Source organism: Buteo buteo, chromosome 8 (assembly GCF_964188355.1).
Source record: "Buteo buteo chromosome 8, bButBut1.hap1.1, whole genome shotgun sequence".
Classification (NCBI taxonomy): Eukaryota; Metazoa; Chordata; class Aves; order Accipitriformes; family Accipitridae; genus Buteo; species Buteo buteo.
In genome coordinates, this window is record NC_134178.1 from 18,972,792 (window position 1) to 18,994,966 (window position 22,175).

Here is a 22,175-nt window from a genome sequence, read left to right on the forward strand (position 1 = left end):
CTTTTTTTCACCTGAGCTCACAGGTGTGTTTACATAATACTTACCTGACTTATGTTTAGCATCCTTAAAAAGTTTTAAGTAAAACCAGACACCTGCTCTTCTTTAAACCAAATGTGTCAATTGTATGACTGGAGCCTTGCATTTCAGATAAAAAAGACCGTTGCAGGCCCTTGGGTCAATAAGGAAGTAATATTTGGATCTAGATGGAATTTATTTAGTAGAAAAAGACTGGGGAAAGTCTTTAAATTATTGAAAGATCTCTTCTGAAGTAATCAGAAGTTTCTCTGTTAATTCTGAAGCAGTAACAGACTACTAAGAGTAAGGGAATAGCAATGACAGCATCAATGGAAAACTGTATATTGTCTCAGAGGTGATGACGATATAGCCCTAAAGGGTGCAACAGGAATTAATACTGTCTGTAATGTTCACGTCAGGGTCACTCAGTTTCTCTCAAGAGAGACCTGACTGTGTACACGTAACATACTGATGATGCCAGTCCCTTTGGGACCTTGCCAAAGCTCCTAAATGTGTTGTTCACGCAAAGGATTATTACCTTTTCACTAATACTCAAATAATGGGAAATTGTCATCAGATTTAATGTAGCTGTAAACAACAATAAAAAGCTGCCGTTCTCATCTTGTTTTCAAAAGAGGAAAGCAGAATTGTACGGATAAGGCACAGGCTCTTTTCCTTTGGAACTGTCCTTTCAGGAGGTGACTACTGATTTTCTGCACGTCACTGCTAACACCAGTGCAGAAGTACAGGACTATAAGGGTGTCTTTGCACCCCATCATCTCCTAAGCCTGAAAAGATAGCAGAAATAAAGGAATTCCAGTGCTTTATGAAGGCTGGGATGAGGGGTCTGGGCCACTTACCCAGCCCAGAGACAACCACAAAGTGATCCAGCTTTTGACTCCTGTTTCTACAAGTAAGAGAAAATACTTTGAGAGCCCTCCGAAAAGCCTGGAGCTAAAGGAAATCAGTGATGTGCAAGTTAAAAACATTTAAAGGAACTATGACTAATGTAGATTAAAGGCAATTATGTAAAAGCACACCAAATATCCCTATTTTTTTGTCCATTTCGGAGTGAGTTGGGAGACACTGATTTCTGAACCAGCATTTCCACTTAGAAGCTGTTCCTATATTCCATCAGTATTTGAACAAACTTAAAGGCTATAGAGACCTGGCAAAATAGTGTCTTAGAGAATTTATGAGCATGTAGACAACAGGTAGACAGAAAACCTAGACAAACACATTTTCTCATCAACTGTGCAATATCATAGTAATTTTCTTCCTAGCTTTCCATATTTAGCAAGACATATTTTACCCTGACAGCATTTGCAGAGAACAGCACTAAGACTATCCTTCTGAATAATTTGCTAATGGCATACCAGAAGCAGTTTGATAAATTATGTTGGAATTTGTATATAAATAAAGATCCCCAGGGCTTGCAGTTTACTGAACATCTTCAGGTGATTTAGAAATAAATAAAACAAAGCTGCTTCCCTTGTGCCTGTCTCCACATTTCAACAGGACTTATTTTCTCTAGAAAGATACTCTCTGTACAGCATCTCACAGCAATGTTAGGTCTTCTAGAAAAGTGAGACAGGCAAGTCAGCTTCTGACACTGTCCTTTTTTCCCCCACACAAGTCAGCATGAGCTCAATTTCAAATCCGTGTACCAAGTAACGTCTGAGGTAATGAAAAGGAACTGTTTATTTTCTGGAAATGTAAAGCTTCTGTACTAAACCTATGTTAAGCCTCGAGGACCTCTAAATTAGCTGCTGAATATTTAAAAAATTTAGACATGTACCTATTTTTGTCAGTCTCTAATGTTTATGAACGGACTTCCTAAAGTCTCAGCTGTTCATAGTTTTAATAAATGGCAAACAAATGTGCAACTATGTAACACTGAGATCTAAGTTAATTCTCCAGGCTGAGCTAAGCTCCTGAAGATGTCATGAGTAATGAACTGTGTGGGAAAGATCTGAAAATCCTGGGAATAGATGGAGAGACTCACTCTCTTGCAGAAGAGACTTTGAAATATGAAGAGCAAAGTAAGCAAGATACAGAGTAATTCCTATTCAGTGTTCAGAAGACAACTCTTCGTGTGCATCATCTGCAAAGGGCTGGGGGAAAACTTCAAAAAACTAGTCTATATTTAGGGAATACATTTTATCAGTAGTCAGAACAAAGACATTAAGTTTCAGCCTTTAAGGAGCATAGGGATCTGAATGTAGATTTCTCAGTACTGGACCCCACAGGACTGGGGCAAACACTGAAGACTTTGAACAGCAAAAATAGAACAAAAAAAGTTTTGCTCTTTAAACCTTGAGTTGCACTCCTTTTTCTTCTTCTTTTTGAAGAGATACTGTGGACACCTTTGTAACTGGTGGACGTGATAGTGCTATCTGCTACTGAAATTGCCCTTTGCTTCCATTGTAAAACTTTGTCTTCACCATTCATAACTGTTGAAATTCTTTCTTCTGGTGAAGAAAGGTTTCTATATAAAAATTGATTTTTTGTTTCACAGTGTTGATTTGTGGGGGAATACAGGAAAAAGGCTAATGTGTGGGATACAGTTGCTAGAAGGAGGATAAAGACAATATCTCCTGAGCTTAAAAAATGTGCTAGTATATTTTTCATTGAGAGAAATTCTAGCCCTTTCTTGTTTAACAATGGAAACTTGGAGTTTTACAAAGATGGACTATTTCTGTGAGAGTGTTTTGGTGGTTGGTTGGTTGTTTGGTTGTTTGGTTGGTTTGTTTGTTTCATGACTTCTGCATGAAAATAATAATTTTCTTATGCTTTTCTTAGTTCCAAGAAATGGATGAAAAGAGGATGTATTTGCTGCCTGTAAATCATTAGATCAGCAAAAAGAAAGCTTTGTCAGTTTATAGATTCAGCTAGCCTGAGAAAGATGAGTCTATACTAACCCTGAACTCATTTTACCAGAGAATAAGATAATTGCTAACTCAGACAACATGGTCAAGTTTCTTCAACGAAAATTATCAAATATAAACTTAGTCTGGCTATAAAAGAGAAAGCAGAAGCATTCTCACCATTCTTGAGAGGTTAGCAACGGCCGTATTTCTTCATCAGCCCTGCCTCTGGGACCAGAGAGCACCAAATAATGCAGTGGAGGCTTTGGAGGAAAGAAATTGAAAATCATTATTCACCCTGTACAAGTTCAATAGGAACAGGAAGAGGGGAACCTTTTACTTCTGTCTCTCCCACCAAAAAGGTAACAGAGCTATTTTCTTCTATCCTTCCTGTGGGGAGCTGAGGATGGGGAAAGGGGAATATCAGTAATGACGTGGGGTGCAGTTCTGCTGCATTCCTGGCAGGCTAGGTGAAGTGATGGTGGGGTGTGAAGGGGCCATGGGACAGAGAGAACAGGAGAAAGAAGGAGAGTGAGGATGCTTACAGAGATGCTTGGTTTTTTACCAGAGTGAGTCTTCTCTGTGGAAGGGTGATGCTGCAGGGAGCCTGGATCTTGTTCTACTCTTTTTTGCATTTACTCCATCAGAGCCTGTTGATTGGAGTGAGTTGGGAGGCATTGATTTCTGAACCAGCATTTCCATTTGTACACTGGCTCCAGCTGCTGCCTTGTACCTATGTCTGAGAATGCTGGCACAGACATCAAGGGGCAGAGCAGGCTGGCCACTCCCCAAAACATATGAATATCTCTCCTGTGAGCCATGCAGATAAATAAATACAAATGCACAGTGCAAGGCATGCAGTGTCTTGCAGCCCTGGTGTGTGACAGCCAAGAAGACCTGTGTGAGCCTGGGAAGAAGGAATCCCCAAGAATTCCTGACATTAAGAACTCAGTTCTCTTTAAGTTAAATCTACCCTTTACTTATCGACCATCTCTAGGCTTGGGCAAATCATAAACTGGCGTTTTCCTGTCTGCAAGGCTGGGAAGCATCGACAGCAACCTGAGTACTTCACACTCCTCTCAAGAGTATTGGACAGCTCTGTTGAGTGGAGGAAGATTTTGGAGACAGTGTCACATAAACTCTAAGTCGTAGAACAGTAAGTTCTGTGGGTTACAAAACATCTAAGTATATGTTTTGTAAATGTCCTTTGGAAGAAGTACATGCAAAGAATACAGCATTGTGTGAGCTAGGCAATTTACATTTATACATTTTTATGAGCCTTCTCAATACAGCCATCAAAAAGAAGTGAAGAATGTTTGTAAATTATTTTTCTCCCCTTCAGTTCACTTTACCTCTTCGATATTTTGTAACACAGCCAGCTGTTCCTGGGGCTAGGGGTTATGAGGCTTGGCTGTTTGTTTGGGTTTTTTTCATGACGCTTAAGCATCTTGAATCAAGTGAGTACATATGAAGATACAGCAATAAAATCACGTGAAGCCACTGCACAGTATTTTGTTTCTTAACCTACTTGTGCTCACTGCCTGTTCCTGCTCACCTCTTTTGTTGTGTTGTATTTATATTTTAAGGTTTTGCTGTAGAAGTACTGATGTACATGTTATAGAAAGTCTTTTCATGCTTTGTTTTCATGACACCTAGACTGTCACTGCAACTCTTAGCCATCTTATCAAAACAAATAAACTGTTTAGTTGTTTGTTCTTGAGTTTGGGTTTGGTTTTTTTTCTCCCCGCGGGAAAAATACAGGTACAGAAAAAATACAGAAAATAGATACAGGACATGGCTAGGGATTTCAAACTTTGAAGAAAAATAAAAAAGTGCATAAATTCCTTATTTCTGTGAAAATGAATACTTAAATAGTAGAGATTAGCAATACTGACTGCAAAACAAAACATTTTCCCTTACCCTTTTACATATGGATTGCCTCTATTATTTATTTTTACTGAATGATCTTGCTTATATGTTGAAAATGTTGGGAAAGAACTTTTAATTTTATAAATACATATTGTCACTGATTTAGCAGTTCTGTACTTGAAATGGTGAGTCAGGCACACAATATTAATTTGTCCATGTTGACATCAAATATTTGCTCTGGAAGACAAGAAGGCAGTAGTCCAGAACATCTATTCCCCAACTGTGTTGCTGCTTTTGTTTCTGAATTCTTTTTGCCATGCAAATTTTTTCACAGCTGTTGTTTGCAAAATTGGCTTGGATGCTGCTCAATTCAGAGAAATTATATTTTACAACAATTCATAATTCTTTCATCTTCAGAACACAATGGATATATCTGTGTTTAGATTGGGCTATTTTGTTAATAATCCATGGTCAATAAGTCACATAAGTCTTTTGTAGAAATAGTTTTCAGCTTGCATAGCAATGATTTGAAGAAGTCATGTTTTTCGTTATTGTTCTCCTAATGATTTGTTTGTAAAGGATGGATGCCATTTTATACATTAAGGTTGATTTGGATCCTGATATAGGATAATTTTGCTATATTTTTATCCTATATGATTTTGAAAACTATATTAACTTTTAAGTGTCAGTTGGATGTAATACGTTTTTACTACTTTTAGAAAGGATTTTAGTATATAGAAGCAATATTACAACAAAACAAATTATTAATAAATGCTGAGAAATCTGATTAAAAGAATGAAAGTTAATTTTTATTAACTAAACAAAGTTTCTTCCCCTTGTCTTCCAAGTATCATGTTTCTTATGAAGACAGGCTTATAAGATGCTCATTGACATTTTTGTACCAAGGTTATTAATTTTGTTTCTGATTTTGAGACAAGTAATAAACATGTCTTTACTGATGGCTGTGGTGTTCTGTGGAGACAGCAAAGATGGCTCTGAAAAAAAAAAAACAAAACTGGAAAACAAGCTTTTACTGATCTGTATTCTGTGTCACTCTAGTTTCCGGTACCCAAACTAGCCAAAAAATAGAGCTAAATTTGAGATTTTTAAACTGCACCACAAAGAATCACTTTCAAAAATTCATACAAAGCCTATTGGAGCCCATAGGTAGTTTTCTGATAACATGGTCTCTGAATCTTGATTTATTTAGCAAATATTGAGAGACCTTTCAGGCACAATTGAGGAAACAATTTAGACTATGTTTGGGGCTACTATCCCTGTTGAGAAAAGTAGGCATGTGGTTATACACATAATGTATGTTAAACACTTTCCTGAATTAGGATAGTTTCCTCAGGACAGGTCCTAACTGTAATTAAATGTTTCTTACTAAGAACGGAAAGGGTAACTAAGCAGAAGTACTTTCAAACTAAAGCGATACATGCAATACATTTGTTTCTTCAAGTGAAAAGAACTATTGCAAAAAGTTTGTTTGGTTTTTTCCCTCTAGCTCTGTTATAGGCCTTTCCCCTCCTCTCTATTATTGTGTAAATAATCACATAATTCACCCTTAGAAATTAAAGACGAGATTCATAGGTTGCCCATGTGGTACACAGGTCTGTTTATGCTGAGCTGCCCAGCCACAGCTACAGCTCAGCTCCTTGGAGAGACCCATTCACCTGTCCAGAGGGCTGCATGTAGAAGAACCTTTCGGAGCTCTGGTCAAAGTTAGGATTCCTGGCAGCAATGGTGAGAATTTTTTAATGTATGTATATACACAGTTTTCATCTGTTCTACTTTTCAATGCATTACCTAATTATTGGAGAGTTCATTCTTTCCATATTCCTCCTTTTGCATTATTTAGTTCCCATCAGGCCTAAGTCAATATACCCATGCTAATTCACTCCATTAGTTCCCATTATGCTAACTCAATATCAATATAATTCTGATTTATGATGCCATGAATGTTAAAGTTGCAAATTTATGGCACCTCTTTATAGGTAATAAAGAGTCATACTACTTAGGATTGTTTCCCTTTTGTTCCTTTTAGTTTCCTTAATATATCTATCAGTAGTCAGCAAAGAACTCAGAAGCCATGAAAATGGCAAAAGAAGTAAATAATTTTGAGGTTGCATTGCTGAATCAAACCATATCATGTAAAAATTTTGAATAAAATTCTGACTTATTTTGCATAATCTCAGCTAGGAGATTTCCAGTAGAAATTGTTTTGCCTTTAATAATACCTGAAATACCAATATGTAAATAACCTCTGATTTGATTAATTTGGTTTTTTTGCCTGAAATTGTCAGGTTTTTTATGAATTCATAACTTCACCAAGCTACTGAAAGAAAACCAAGAATATATGAACATGTATGTATAGAATACATTTGAGAAAGGAGATTCAAACTACATGACTTGTCAGAAATACCTCCTTTAAAGAGGAAAGATATAGCTGGTCAGGAATATTTTGACTAAACTAAAGATGCTGCTACTGAAAGGTTATTTTGTCACTGGTGTAAAGGAACTCCCTATTTTAGTAGCTTCCAAATAGAGGGCTGTGGATAGATCATTCACTTTTATACTGTTTTCCATTCTAGTCTTCATAATGAGTGTTCATGGCCTGTGAAATGGTGAGTAGTGATCTAAAATATTTGGGAGCCACTGCAATATTGCTTTAGATACGCCATGCCATGCTATGCTGTGCTGTGCTATGCTATGCTATATTGTATGTAGTTATCTGTTGGGAAGACTTTTAATGCCTTTCCAAAAAGATATCAAAAAGTCAAATATCACAGCCCCTCAGGATTTTTCTTCTGCATGATAAACTTAGTGTGGTGAAAGCTGTTGTCAAGTTTTCTAGAGCTTCATTACTTGAATAAACAGCAGCTTTGTCTATACAGCAAGATGTGCTCTGTAGAGAGCTAGGATGTTTTCTGTAACAGTTTTCATTTTGTTTCCATTACAACCGGGACAGTGGAAAGTTGTGACCGTGATCCATTTATTCCCTTTGGCTAACAGATTCTACACTATAACAACTGGAGTGAGAATAAGGAAAAATTACTGCATTCTGAGGTTAATCTTTTCTTTTGGCTTGGCTTGAACAATTTCAGAAAAAAACGTAGCATAGCATTTGGCTGTAAGTGCTTAATTGAATGTTCACTCTAATTCAAACATTAAGTATTTCAGAATTAAGTCACTTCAAAATAATACATCAGTGGAATAAATCAGTGAGACAATATTACCTAAGCCACTGAAGTCTGTGGGCAGGGGAAATGACTGAGCCTTGGTAGACCGCATGGGGGCAAAGAGGAGTGAACACAGAGCTGGCTGCACTCGTGAATATTGCTGCAGCCCTGCCTAGTACAAATGCCATTAGGATTATCTTGTGCGCTAAAGACCGTAGGTTCAGGACTCTGCTGAGATGGCAGAACCCCAGCTCCAAGCGCAGAAACATCCTATTTCTGTGCTGTTATATGGGATCCTTGTCATGGACAAGAAGACCTGATAAGACCTCTGAGGAAGAAAGAGGAGTGAGGTTAGAGGTGACAAGTTTGTCCATCCAAGGAGTTACTAAGTTTTGTCAGAAGAAGGTGCAATGGCTGTCAAGTGTGGGATATGCTCATTACATGCATCACCAAGCAGACTCAATAAAGCCCAGAGAGATCTAGCTGTGTGTTAGAAGGATTTTGCTCAGGAATGCTGTATGCACTCTCCTTGCTTGGATGGCTAAAAAAGAGGATGTAATTTGTGCTCTTAGCAAAAAGATGGCAAATTAGGTTACCAATATTTATCTGAAATAGTAGGCCCACATGAGAGCTCCTGCCAGTTCAGATGTTTCAATTCCAATCCCTTTTTACCAATATGTATCATTTTGTTTTGCTGTCAGTACCCAGGGGATTTATAGGATTAAGTCCCCCCAGCACTAATGAAACTTGTGCAGGGATATTTCTCAGTCATCGATACTTGGCCAGAGCATAAAGCCGCTTGCCAAATATAGGATATCTATGCAATTCAGTGTTTTAAATTAGTTATTTTGCTTTTTTTTTCTTCAATTGTTCTTTCTTTTTATTCATCAAAAGCTACAGATGTGTTTACTAGAATAGAATCTCCATAAAAAGACCTGTTCATTAATTGAATAATACACTCTCAGAAATCAATGCAATCAAAGTAAGGTATTTTTTCTTTGATAGCCTCAAGCCAAAAACTGTCAGCAATATTATTGAGCAGGTTTATTAAAGATACCATAATATAGTACCAAATTCCACAATATAATTGGTCCTTGATTACCTTTCAATTTAGATCCTGTTTTATTGGAAAACTTGGGTAATCTTCCCAAAATCTGCATTACAATATGAAGAGATTATTATATAACTGCGTTTTTTAAAAAGATTTATATTTTCTTCAACCAGTTCACCCTTTCATGAGACTGTAAAGACTTGGATTATTTATCTCCAAAAGGAAAACAGCTAAAGGAAATCTATCTATGTGAACTTCTGGAAACTATATTGTCAGATAGAGTGATAAAACTTCCCATTTTATTTTTCAACACAAACCAAGAAATTTCTCTATGAAGCCAAACATCAACATATTTAGGAGCAAAATGAGTAAGCAGAATTGTAATACAGTTCACCATTGGGTTTCATTACCTCGGGAGGAGACTGAAGGGAATTGTGCTGCTTAACTCCTTGCAGTGGTCGAACTAGGCATGATAAAAGCCTGACTTTGACAGGCAAAGTACATCCACAATGCCTGTTTGCACCCTTGGAAAATTGCCATGCTTTAAGAAGTGTTTTGTTACAGTTACTTAACACTCATGTCCAGGGACACAGTACCTCTGCTGTTATGAATGCCAGTGTAACGCAGCACTGCAGAGTTAGTCAAGAGAAAGATACGGCTCTTTGAGCCAGGCATTTAGGACTACTGGCTCCTAATAAATCAAGAGAGCACCTGGAAGAATACGAAAGGCAGATGGTAATAATAAATGCTCAATTTTTAGATATATGAAGAGAGGTTCAATGGAAGTGTAGTGCCTTGAAAGTCTGAGGATTTGGTTTAAGTTGTTCAGCAATAAGGTGCTTCAACAGATACTTTGATAGCTTTCAATGAGCCTAAAGAAATCCTTAATATACCCTTCTGAGGTTACCAAAGTGTTCTAGCTGAAATCTGTTAATCTCTGTCGGACGAGCAGGGCCAGCTTCTATCTTAACAACAGGTATTTGCTTAGGGTGCCTGTACTTGGGAACATTGTATTGAGTTACTTACCCTATTTGAGCATAGTTATCTGAAATCAAATGTATTAGATCTGTTTGGTTGTTTGTTTTGTGGGTTCTGGAGCATAATTTTGTAGAAAGAAATCTGCTATTCTTGCTGCAACTTCTGTCATTATGGTGTTTCACTGGGTGAAACATGTCTATAGACATGTCTATAAGGTTAAAAAAAGAACAAAACACTAATAGGTGGCAGACTATTAGCATGAGAACTGACCTTATGAAAGGAAGGCAACAAAGAGTGGAGAATTATAAAAGAGTTAAATGTGAAAGCTTGTGATATTTGCAGTGGTAGTCTGTAAGGAAGCAAAGACACTTATCCTTAAACACATTGCAACACTTTGAATGATTTTTTTTCTTGTTCCAAACAACAAACAGAAGCGTGGAAGCATGGTGCGTGTCTGGCACGGTATCCCCTGCCCTATGATTTTGTTGGCGGGCTAATTGCTGCAACTGACATCAATGGCAGGTCAGGTAGCTTACAAAAGAAGAACACTGAATCTTGGCAGTCCACCCAGCAGTAAGGACACAGACGTTTCTAGTTTAATTAGTGAAATAAAGTAGCAAACCACTCATTTTCCCCAGAGAACCTTAGACTAAATGACTTATCAGATCATTGTTGGAGCTTGTGTCGTCATTCACAGTTTGCACGGTTGACGACCACTATGCTTTTGTGTGCCGTGCTCTACTGCTGGGAACAGCAACTTAATTTCCCAAAGAACATTGTTAACGTATTGTTATGGAAACACAAATAAAAGGGAACCACTATCTTATGTTTACAAAAAGGTTGCAGGGAATTCTTTCTGGAGATTCATTTCTAAAGAAAGAAAAGCAAAAAACAAACAGCTCCCACATACAAGTACACAGCATTCTTCTCTTTGTTCTACCATTTTAATACACTGATATTTAAGACAAATAGCTTTTATAGAACCAAAAGGTACTTGAAACTTTAGGTAACCTTGCTCAGCCTAATTTCTGCCAAAGTTATTTTCTCCTTGCAAATGGCGGGGGGCGAGGGGAGAAAAAGGAGTTGCAATGTGATTCTGATCACAGGAGCATTTGTGGGTTGTAGCAATCTCTCTGCTTTTCTCAAACCATCCTCTGTTTTATAGTCATACTTCTGAGAATTTGTAGGCTGATGCCCATTATATAAGCTTTTTTTTTTTTTTTTCTGAAAAATGACTGTATCATCCCACACAGTTGATTTCCTGCCTACAACACAGTCATGGTGATGTGATATTTTGTTTTAGCTGATATTTCCTGGGTATATATTCACACAGTGAGAAAACCAGAGTAGACTTGTGAGTAACTATGAAATAAACTCCTATCATTAAGACTCACATGAAAAGTGTACAAATTTTGATACAAAGAAAGGAATGTGGCAAATTATAGCTGCTGTATTAATACTTGCAGCAGATAATAAGATTTTTTTTATATTTAGAAGTCAATGAAGCAAAAAAATGTAGCAACACTAAACATACTATTGTCTAGAGAAGTAGGTCACTGATAGCAAAAAATTAATAGACTGTTACATTTGGGTGGCTGGCAGAAATTACAATTACACTACTAGTGTGTAAAGTTGATTTTTTTGCAAAATCATTACGTAGTGTTCTTAGAAACATTTTAGTTTAAAATACTAATATCATAAAACAATGAATGAGACTCATGTGTTTGCATCCGTGATGCAGTCAAACCTGTTTGTTTCTTGTGAATCAGAGTCACTGAGGAGGTCAGGACACAGCAGCCAGTTCCCAGAGTACCTGCCACACTCTGGCAGGCCACCAGTCACCTGCATATCACAAGGTGAGTGACACTGTTCCAGAGGAGGCTTGCCCACATGTAAATTTTTAAGACAGAATAGCTTTCCTGAGTAATACCAGGTTAGGAGACCCTTGATATGATCGGTATTATTTACATTACTGACTCCAAACAAGGTGGTTGGCACATGGCAAGAGAGGTACAAGGCAGTATGCCTGTCTCGGGATGTTTGCGGGAAGTCTCCAGGTGGCATCAGTAAGCAAATGTGTGCAACAGATGATATGTACGGCCTAATTTGAGACACAATACAATAAGTTATATTAAACAAGGACTTGAACTCTCATTTTCACTGAAGAGGAATATCAATTGACTTAGCTGAGCCATTAATTAACCAAAGAAGAGGAGAGAGAAAAAAAAGAAGCACTATAGTTGCCAAGTATTCTGTTGTTGTCTGATAAATCCAGTGTTTCCACATAAGTTACTGAATTATATTGCTTTGAAAAAGAAGTATGGTGTATTACAATGGCATCTGCAGTCAGGATCAGATGCGGCCTGAGAGTCATAGTGCACAAGTGCAATGGTCCTGCAGTTGCAAAGTTGCAAAAAAATCAGTGTTCAAGCTGGTCATAAGGATACAAGTGGTAGAGTCATGGCTAAGAAAAGAGAAAGTCTATTTCACTTATACCTGTACAGCAACACCTTTAATCTCTGTAATCCTTACAGTGAACTGATGTTTTGAATCAAGTTACTGGCTGCTGAGGCTTTGTATGTCCTTAGTGTATTATTGCACATTGTGTATTTTATACACAAAAATGAGAGAGCTGCAGTTACTCATCTGACAGATAAGAAAATTACATTAGCATTCCTTCCCTGCATGCCCTCAAACTCTGTACCCTGTTTTTTTACTAGGAGAGCAAATGTTTTACTAACAAAGTCATTCTGAGGTTACAGGTCAATGATTTATCTGTCTCCTAATCACTCCCCCAGTGATCTGCGTGACTGGCTTGCCTGTTCACGTGAGACAGTTTAGAACCACAGGTTAAATTTTAATGAAACACCTCTAACTTGGTGTTTGACCTCAAATTGATGATATACTGCTTCTGTGGGACTAAAACAAGTCAAGCATCATCTGCAGCTTTATCATCATTCCTGATAACAGCTGCAGACAAATAGACATATTTTTAAATGGCAATGGAGTACCATGAATGCCAGTATCATTAAACACTGACAGCTTCCAGAGAGTTCACAGGAGGAGAAAAATCTTTGTGCTAAATGTAACTAAAACTATTCATGGATAACCATCTCTCTCTGCATCTTGTGAGTGTGTGTGGAGATAGAGACGGAGTTGTAGAAAATGTAGAAACGAGGAAAAACTTTGTTTTGCCTCATATGAGTACGTGTAGAGGCTTCCTGGTTTGCATTTAGAGATCAAACTAAGGGAGGAGTACATTGTGCCTCTTTTCTGCTGGTCTTAGCAAGAAAATTTACCCCTCACTTTCCCTTGATTTTTGATTTGTGTGGCAAAAGTACTCTCTGAAGTAGTAATTCACTTTAACTACAGCTTGAATTGATGGTGGCCTGAGATACACAATTAAAAAAATGGGTATATGCAGCCAAAATATAGCTCAGCATTCAAGAGCACTACAATGTTTGCTACTTGTTCCTGCCAGTAATTCAGCTATGGAGATACACTGTTTAAAAATATTGTTAACAACTGAAAGAAAACACTGTCCCTATGTATATACCTAATGGGGCTCATCGCTGTGGCATCTGACTGCATTTAAATACAGGAGGAAGTCATCATCACTATTAAGAACTGGAAGAACTAGGAAAATACCTCATAGCTAATAATTTTAAGAGATACTTTTAGCACTGCTTTTGACTGTGAATGGCCAATGTGTGCAGAACTAGGTTTCTGCAGGGTACATACTCTTGAAATTATTTGTCAAATACATTGTGTAAATATATTTTGGTCAATTGGAGAGGTACATTGTAACCATCAGAAATGTGAGGTTTTACAATTGGGTATGAATCACTTGTTGTTGGTTCTATTTCTGGCCTGGATGAGAATAGTTTTAACATTCCAATTCTCAGAACCAGTTCCAACAAGTTCAATATTAAAATTTGAAAATACGACCCATCATTTTGTTAAAACATCTAAAAATTAATTTTTTACTAATGTCAATAGCACAAAAATATAGGTGGTTTCCTGAAGTTTAACATCTGACCATTAAAATATAACTGGGTTACCTTACTTCACTAGGATATTAACCTAATAGAATGACTTTAAACTAACCTATTAGAAACTGGTTTATATGACATACATGCAACCTTTGCATCTGTCTTCTGCAGTCTCTGTACCTCCCAGAACACAGTCACCAATTCGTTGCAATTCTCTGAAAGTAATATAGAAGAGGATTAGAAAGAGCAAACAGTCAGCAAAGAGAGCAACGCTCACAGTGAATGTGACTTTCCATATGAGGGTGACAATATCTAAAGTTTGAAAGAAAAACCACAGCTGAAGGCTAAGTCTGAGAATTCTTTACTGAATTCTGTAGTCCTTTCTTCAGACCTGGAATAACTTCCATAATCAGGTGTATGTGCTAGGATGACAGTGAAAAGGAAGTCTCTGCACAGAGAGATATTTCTAACCTTCATCACAGTTTATAATGCAATCACTTCAAAAACAATGAGAGCAAACAAATCTGCAAAATGCTTTGATATAAGCATAAGGGTTAGTTTATTTTAATACCAGAAAGCCTAATACTTTGAGAAATGTGGAGGTCAGAGTTCTTGGGCTACCAATTACGTGAAATACAGGATAGAAGTTATTATGAAAGAATTTCTGGAGTGACCAAGTACACTGACAGAGTATTTGAGATGTGTAAATCATGCATTTGGATTTTTATATAGACACCTCAAATGGCAAATTTCTCACAACTGAAGTTTATATGTGGTAGAATCTTACAGTACCACGGATAGACACCAGCTCTGTGCAGTAGCCAGTGTGTGATGTCTCTATGCTCTAAATCACAGTTATTTTGTAATATTAAAAAAGGATGGACAACTAAAAATGCAAGGACCAGTCAGGCAGCAAATACCTTTCAGATACAGCTACATGATTTTTGTGGTGCTGTTGGGTAAAACCAAGTTGGCTAACATTTCCCTCAAAAGTTTTCAAAGCAGAGTCCCCACTTTAGCTTTCATTATACGTAGACCTTGAACCCTCAGTACTGAGGTGTTTTTTAAGATCAGACAAACAGAGAGAAGTATCACCCTGGCATTTTTCTCCTGCTGTGTGGAGGAGAAGACAGGATATTTGGAAAGCCTGGGCAAAGATATGAAACCAAATGGCCAACATTATCACCTGTGAATAATCTGATTAGCATGTTATTCTCCAATGGGTGTGACAATTCTAATTTAAATCACATTATTAGCTACTATTTTTTCATACATCCTCTGCCTCATGTCATGCAAAGAAGGGAGGAATTGCAATGATCAGCTATTTAATCTTTTCTTTTCTTTCTGGCTGCTTATAGTCTGCTGCCAAGGGGATTTTTGTTTGAATGTTTTTCTCCAATGCTGCTTTTAATTAAAAAGAAGATTGATTTTTCAAAGCTTTTTACAGGTGAGATTTTATTTTTATACTGTTCTAGGAGCTAGAAGCATATTAATCACATTTTTAGTAAAAGATTTGAAACACAAAGAGAAACTAAGATCACTTAAGTTTTTCACCTCTTAGCATTTTCCTACTCTACCTCTTACTCTCTCTTCATCTTACTGCTATTCTTGCTATCCAGGCTCCACTTCTCCAGTTATTGGGTTGAACTTACCAACCAATGTTCTGCCAGATTATGCCTGTTATCAGAATCCAAATGTGTGATGGAAACCTGCCCATCCTAAAGTACTGGTGCTCTGAGAATTACAGCTTCATAGCTTTTGCCGCATAGACTATTGCATGAAGATCTTCCCCTTGATTGCTGCCAGCTCTAAAACAAACCACAAACTAGTTACTGGTGTTCCCTGAAGTCTCAGGATTTTGTTTATCTGGCCAAACCAGAGGTGAGGCTTGCAGGACTGCTGTAGTATTAGGGCATTGAAACAATTACCTATAGAAACTTCAAAATGTGTTACAGAAATACCATATCATTAGAAACTTCAAAATGTGTTACACAAATACCATATCATTAGATGTTTTGAAGCAAGTTCTGATTCAGACAAAAGTTATTCCAGAATCTATGATCTTCCAGAATCTAAGATCTAGACACTTGTTTCCAATAGTGCCTTACTTTTTCTCACACTCTCATAGCCTGAAAAATACTAGCCTAACTGACCACAGTCCTAATTCACTAATCCCCACTCTTAGACAGTTCCCTTTCTCGCTCTCCCTTTAACTCTTTGATAGACAGCTCATTTTTGCCCTCTTCCCACATTTGTTCTCAGTCTTAGTCTTCCTGATTCTCAGTTTCTCCCAATACACTAATTACTACTTGCCGACATGCATTTTCTTTCTCTCTTTACAAGCTCTGTTTTCTATTTTGCCTCTCTCTGGTGAGACCGTTTCTTTTCCTCCCTAATGCCAACCCTTGCTTCTGGTCTTTCCGGAGCACATTCTTTGTCCTATCTGCAGTTCCAATTCTTCTAAAAAATTCTTGTCTCTCCAGATTTGCTTTTATTCCACCCTGTTGAAATAAGTGATAGAGAAACTGAAAAGATGGAAGAACCTGAACTTCAGTTGTGGTTCAGTGCCCAGACACAACATAGACCAGCAGTGCAAATCTCTAAGAAGTTTTTCCTGAGCATGAACAATCTTTTTAAAAACATATGTCTTTCTTTGCCAGGATGTGGACATTTTCAGGGGCTAGTAGAATATATATCTTTGACAAACAGCTTATCTTTCCTTGTCATTTCACAATTCTGCTCCACACCTCTGAGGAGTTTGAGCTTTCAGGAAAGGGAGTGGATTAACAAGGGAGAAATCCAAACCTGCTATGGAAACGTCTTTTCAAATGGTTTGGTAAAATTCTTAAGACATGAAAGTGCGGTCCTCTCTTGGGTGGTATTAGCTGATTTTAAAAAGAAGAGATGCCTCTAGCTTCACCTGCAATTAGTCAGAGGAAGGTTTTAATTCTGGAGTCACTTGTTATAATTTGTCCTTGACAGAATGCTGTGGTGGAATTACTACCCCATAATTTGCAGTAAACTGTTAATACATGATTAACAGCAGTGGACTTTCTTTGAAACTATCATGTCCCTCCACACATGCATAAAAACCCAAGCTAGCTAGGAAATGCAAGATCAAACATCTGTGAAACAGATTTTATGCTGCATTCTCCTAAGTTGTGCTTTGTTCTAGCATTAACTACACCACATGAACTTGATGTTATGTAACGCCATAAAAATTCAAGAAATAACACATATCACCCATGTATAAGTGGCAGTAAGCATCGATTAAATCTCTGTTTAATGGATGTTCAAAACATTGTGCTAGCTGTTAAGAATCTGGTCTGCATTACATCATTTACTTAGTGACAATAAATTGTTGGCCACAAGGTGACACTTTTAAAGGTTTGTTAGATCATTCTTCAGGGATCTATTTCAGTTTGGTCTTAAATAACTCAAATTAATGCTCCTCAGACTAGTGAAACAAATAGATTTTCCTCATTGGCCAGCTTCCAATTTTATATTCTCTTCGTCCTTTGAATCTTCTGAAATACGTCTCAGATTTAGAGAAAGATTTTTATGATGGGATGCCAAGAGTAACCATGAAGGAAGGCAACAGACTCCTTTTAATATGGCTACTGAAGAGAAAGGGCAAGGGTCTTGTTATTTCCATGCAAAATGTTTGCCAAGGAGCAGTGAAGTTAGGATTAAGAATTAATACAGCTAGAGTTGTTGGAAATCATCCTAACTGCAATGGAATTTTTCAAGTTTCATTTACTCTTACTGATGGATATAATGCATAATTATGAGTATCGTGTCAGCTGAATATGACTACATTCCAAGAATCTGATGCAGTTGCAACAAGTAACACATTCACAGCAGCAAGGACTACCAAATTGTTATTAGGTTTGATTGGTGCAACAGATGGCATTTACAAGGATGAACTGACATCTGGACTAAATATCTTTGACAAAATAATTTAGGGGAAAGCATAAGATTGAGAGCTTTGAGAAGCATCTAGGAAAAAAAAAAACCAACAAAGCACACAGCCATGTCTCTGTGTTACATTAATGAGCTCCTTCATTTGTTGGTGAAATTGCCCATGGGGACATGTCTATGTAGAATGGTTGTTATCTTCTTAAATGTTGCCAAAGACTGGGAAAAAAATAAAAACTATGTAAAGAATGCAATTAAGGAGGAACAACTGTTAGGATTATCATCACAGAACTTGATGTTTTACTTTGTTAAGAAAGATATTAATGACTGACTCACCAAGAACATCACCATCATGTTTTGAAAGGCTAGAGGAGACCACTTCCTACAACTGTAGTCTTTGTACTTCAGAAACAGTCAAACGATAGGCCACACAAATGAACTGAATAAATGCGCTTAAAGAAATCTTCTTGTAGAAAGGCTAGAAAGGAATCAGGAGAGGTAGACCCGTAGCATCCTTATGTCTAGTGGCAGTAGCACAAGTCTTTTCAGTGTCTGAAGTAGCTAGCTGAGGCTGAATCAAAAGTGGTGACAAGAAGCCTCAAAAGGCATGCAGCAGCACATCCAAGCAGAGGGATGGTTGGGTGAATTTGTTCATGTTGGTTGCAAGGAAACTCTTCCTACCCACAAATGAGTTATTTTAAACTTTTCCTCCTCTTTGAGGTAGCCTTTTTCTCGGGACTACCATGAGATATCTCCATGTCTCAAATTTTAGGGACCTCTGAAAAACACTCTACCCATTTAAATACCTTACTGTACAGACATCATCCTTGAACTGCAAATGGTTAAGGATTGTTTGTATAGCTGCTGGATAGGAAACAGACATCAGGAGCATTATTTTGTTCAGGATATTGCTTGTAGCTCATTCAAATAAAGAGGAGTTTCACCAGAAAAAGGGAGGGCAACCCAGTGACTTTGGGGATATACAAATGAAAGCACAACTTCTGTTGGGAATTTTTCCTGGAAATCTCTAAAAGCTTATGCATTCTAAGTAGTAAAGGGAATTCCCTGCCTCCCCTCAACTGGAGAAGTATACAGATGTTTAAGGTCTCTGCCCGAAGGACAGAAAGGGTAAATGGTTTAAACAGACAGATGTTAGAGGGATAGCAAAGCAGAGAAAACAGAAGAAAGAACAAGAAGGGAGAGAGGGCATAAACAGTTATAGGTAGAAAAGAAAGATAAATAAAAAAGATAAGGAAAAGATTTATGGACATTGCTATGGCAAGGAGTAAAATAGGCTAGAACCAGGGCAGTAATGATGTGTCTGGGTAAATAATGCATGATATCCAATCAAAGGAAAAAGAATGACTGAACGAATTAAAGGTGCATGAAGAGGAAATCAAGAATTTCTTGGCTTAGTGTCAGTGCAGCATGCCTGAAACATGATAAAACCCCCTAGGATTTATCACTTTTAAGCAGCACTAATATGCCTATCATACTCTATGTGATGGTAATGAAAATTCCAATTGATAAAGCTGATTTGTATTCTTGTTTTCCTGTACTGCCAGCCAATTAAGGTTTTCTAACTTTTGGCACAATTCAGCTGACTTGTCTTGACTTGTCTTCTCTGATTATATGTACTGCATATTAGAATAAAATATATCTAGCCTGAAAACATTAAAAAAAAAAAAGAAAGAAAACATGCTTCTTCAGTTATAACATATTTCCCCATATAGCTGTTGGCATTTATTTACTTAAGTAATGTATTTGGAATTACCAGCCTGTGCACATGTAAGACTAGCATGGACAATATTTGGCTTCTATAAAATAAACTAATGCAATATTAAGTTAAATAATGGCAGCTGCCTTCCAGTATTAGTCTTTTCAACCTTTAATTTAATAATGTAATTTCTTCCAGAAGATGCAGAAATCAGGGACCTCACCACAACCTTGGTTGCCTTTACACTTCAAGACAAAGAGACTCTTGAAGATACACTTTTCCTTTAAGTGGCCTGCCTTGCCTAGTCACACCTGGCCTGCTCTCCTGAGAAGTCTAGATTTTTTCTTAGTAACATTAATGTAATTCTGTCAGTATTAATCACAATAATTTCATTTCTCTCTCACCTTCGGTAATAACCTTTTCAACAAAACTCTTCAAGAGAACTGATTTGGAGAGTCAACTAAGTATATAATATCATACAGTAGAAGCTTTTCAAACTACACATAGTTAAAGGCTTAAATAGTACTCCCTCTGGAGCAAAATTTCAACTCCTAAGAAAACTACAATGAATAAAACTGAGTTACCTCCAGACATTCTAGTATTAGGTGGATCTGGGTTGAGAAATTTAAATATTTATATGTGGAGTTACACAATTAGTCAGGTTGGAAGGGACTACAGGAGATCTCTAGTCCAAACTCTTGTCCAAAACAGGGTCAAAACTGAATTCAGACCAGGTAGCTCAGGGCATTGTCAGTCGAGTCTTGAAAATTTCCAAAACCAGAGTCTGCACAAAGTTTCAGCAGAGAAAATGTCCTCCTGGTTGAAATTTTTTTTCCTTACAACCTCTCAGAATTCCCCATTTCAATTTACGACCAGTGTCTGCCATTATCCCACCATGCACCACTGAGAAGAACTCCATCTCCTTGATGAAATTCCCATAAGTGCTGGGAGGATGGCCAGCAGGTTCCTCTGCAGCAGTCTCCTCTCCAGGCTAACAAGCCTTTCCTCACTGAGCAGGTGCTGCAGTCCCAACTATCTTGTTGGCCCTCTGTTGAACTTGCTCCAGTTTATTGATGCTGTCATATATTGGGGAGTGGACACAAAACTGAATGTGGTATTCCACAGTAAAGAGGAATAATCATATTCCTTGATCTGCTGGCTGTGCTCCTATTAACACAGCCCAGGATGCTGTTGGTTGTCTTTGCTAATGCTGCACATCTAATTCCTGTCTAGCTTCCTGTTCACAAGGTCCCCTGGTGCCTTTGCAGAATCTACCCAGGCCCTAGCCCGTACCATCATAGGGGTTTATTCTGTCCCAAGTGCAGGACTTTGCATTTGTCCTGGCTGAACTTCAGAAAGGTCCTGTTGGCCCATTCCTCCAGCTTGCCAAAGTCCTCCTGGCTCTGCCTTTCAGCATATCATCTATTCCCCCCAGCTTGAAGTTGTCAAACAACTTGATTGGGGCAAATGCCTTCTCCTCCTCTATATCAATGGCAAAGATATTAAACAGAACAGGTCCCAGGACTGACCCTTGAGGAACTCCACATGTAATGAGCCTCCAGGAGGAGGACCAGTCTTTAATCCCCTACCCTTTGAAACCAAAAATCCAACCAATTTTTGAGTTATGTTTCATCTCTAGATGTTATTAGGTTCATCTCGGGGGGGGGGTAAAAAAATTAAAACTAGAAATTACTTGTGGGTTAACTGTGTTTGGAGAGGATAGCAGCTGCACAGTGCTGATAAATTATGTTAACAAAATGCAATACTATGCATTTAATGTTATGAGTAAAACAAACCTAGTGCATGACTACAAATATTTAGTATCAAGAGAGGAAACATTTTATCCCTTGTTACTCTTCCCTGGTACCACGTAATGTTCCATTACTACTTTATCTACAATTTTACAGGAACAATTCTAATAAGACTGAAGCTTTAGCAGTTAGGTAACAGTTCAGGGGATGAAAGAATAGTGTGCTATTAACCAGTCTTGCCTTGCCCAGGAGGAAATCTTACTGAGATACATACGCACTAGAAACAAACCTGCAAAATATAGAAAATCGAGATGTGACATAAGCACATCTAGTTTTGTTCAAGTAGAAGCCAGATGTGCCTAAACAGCCAGTGGCCAGGCACACCTAGGTTTACCTGTTTTGTGGTTTCACCCATAACACTTGTACTTACTGGGTGACTGAGATTAAAGGGCTCACCATGTGAAAAGAAAAAACCGTACTCTACTGTTGGGGCTTTACTCCAAGTCTTGCATAATATCAATGGAGGGAGGTCTAATCTTTATGCTTAGTTCCGGAAGTTTAGATATTTCGTGAAGATCCTAGTTTTCATTTTTATAGAAAAAAATGGGGGGAAAAAACACTTATGCTTTTGATCTGTGTAGTGACACAAAAAAATCTAAAATATTGATCAGATGGTACTTTATCAGCTCAGAAATAACCATGCAAAGAAAAAAGAGACCACAACATACCTTTGTAAAATTCTATTTCTTTTTCTTTTTAACACTCAAGATTTTTAAGCCAGGATTTTTATTATTTTGAGGCTTTACTTGTGATTTTCAATGCTTATGGTTGTCAA